This window comes from Wolffia australiana, chromosome 13, assembly GCF_029677425.1.
Source record: "Wolffia australiana isolate 7733 chromosome 13, ASM2967742v1".
NCBI lineage: Eukaryota > Viridiplantae > Streptophyta > Magnoliopsida > Alismatales > Araceae > Wolffia > Wolffia australiana.
This window is the reverse complement of record NC_135847.1, coordinates 1,809,668-1,810,938: the sequence shown is the minus strand read 5'-3', so window position 1 is coordinate 1,810,938 and position 1,271 is coordinate 1,809,668. Positions and strand designations below refer to the sequence as shown.

The window sequence follows — 1,271 nt, the reverse complement described above, 5'->3', positions numbered from 1 at the left end:
TACCTTTATTGGATTACCTTCAGAAGATGGTTTATCATACCTTGATGAATTTTCTGAAAAATGTTCCATCTATTGACTTCCTGGAATCTCCCTAGAAGTTTTGATGATGAAATATTTTTCCCTAACCCTCAAATATAGAGCTAAGGAATGGTTTAGGAACTTGGGGATCACTTTCAAATCATGGGAAGAAATCGAAAACTGCCCATTGAATAAGTTCTACTCTCTTGGAAAAACTAATTCCCTTAGAAAAAATATTCTAGTTTTCTCACGAGGATAGTAGACCTTTAATGAGGCTTTGGAGAGATTTAAGGATCTAATTTGAAGGTGACCTCATCATGAAGGACCACAACTCAGGTAGCTCAAATATTTTATGAGGGGATAAATGAGATCTCTAGTACCAAGCTAGATAATAGATGTAATAGAAGTTTATTGAATACTTATGAAGAGGATCTTATCAGTATAATTGAAAGAGTTTCTGAGAACGATTTACAGATTAATGTTCTATCTAGAAGTGTTAGGCAAGAGGAGAAAGACAAGGAGGAGTCCTCAATGTCAATGACCTAGAAGCTAATGTTGATATACCTGGGTAAAGCAGAACATAGGGAGAATAGAAAAACAATACAATGAAAAATATTTTAATGAGATCTAACTCACTTAACCCCACTAATGGCTCTTGTCCTATTTGCCTTAGAGATGGCCATTTTCAGGGGAAATGTCAGAATGATGATGAGCATGAACTCAATGCGGTTGACTCTAAGCCTCAATGGAACTGGCAAAGAAACTATAGAAACCGAGGCCCCAACAAATCTTTCCAAGAATGGGGTCAATATCAAGGCCCTAATGGCCAGCAACCTCGACCATACCAAACATAACAACATCACCATCAACCCCCTCCAACTCCAATCTACACCAATCATGGAATGCAGCAAGGTCAGAATTTTAATTCTAACCCTCAAGACTCCATGATGCAGATGATGGCTCAAATGATGGAGCAGTAGAGGAAGATGATAGTAGAAGAAATGGACAAGAGAGAGGCTCAAAGGATGATGCACCAAGAACAAACACAAATGGACAGTGGAGGTAAGGGAGTTGAATCCAACACCCACGCAGGTCGATTTCCTACTCAACCTTTTATTAATCCAAGAAATATAAGTCATATCGAAGAAAGGGAGGATAAGGACTTGTTTAACATTTCACGAATAAGGAACTCTAAGACCCCCACCTAAGAAATGCAAGTCAGGCCAAGGAGGAGGATCATGCACCTAGTGTTG

General features: G+C 38.8%; 1 non-coding gene across 1 annotated transcript; it reads right to left on the bottom strand.

The window, feature by feature from the left end:
* Nucleotides 1–238: 238 nt before the first annotated feature.
* On the bottom strand, nt 239–342 carry LOC144711569 (small nucleolar RNA R71). Its single transcript, XR_013583614.1, has one exon. It is a non-coding gene; the product is annotated as a small nucleolar RNA R71 (small nucleolar RNA).
* Nucleotides 343–1,271: the final 929 nt, after the last annotated feature.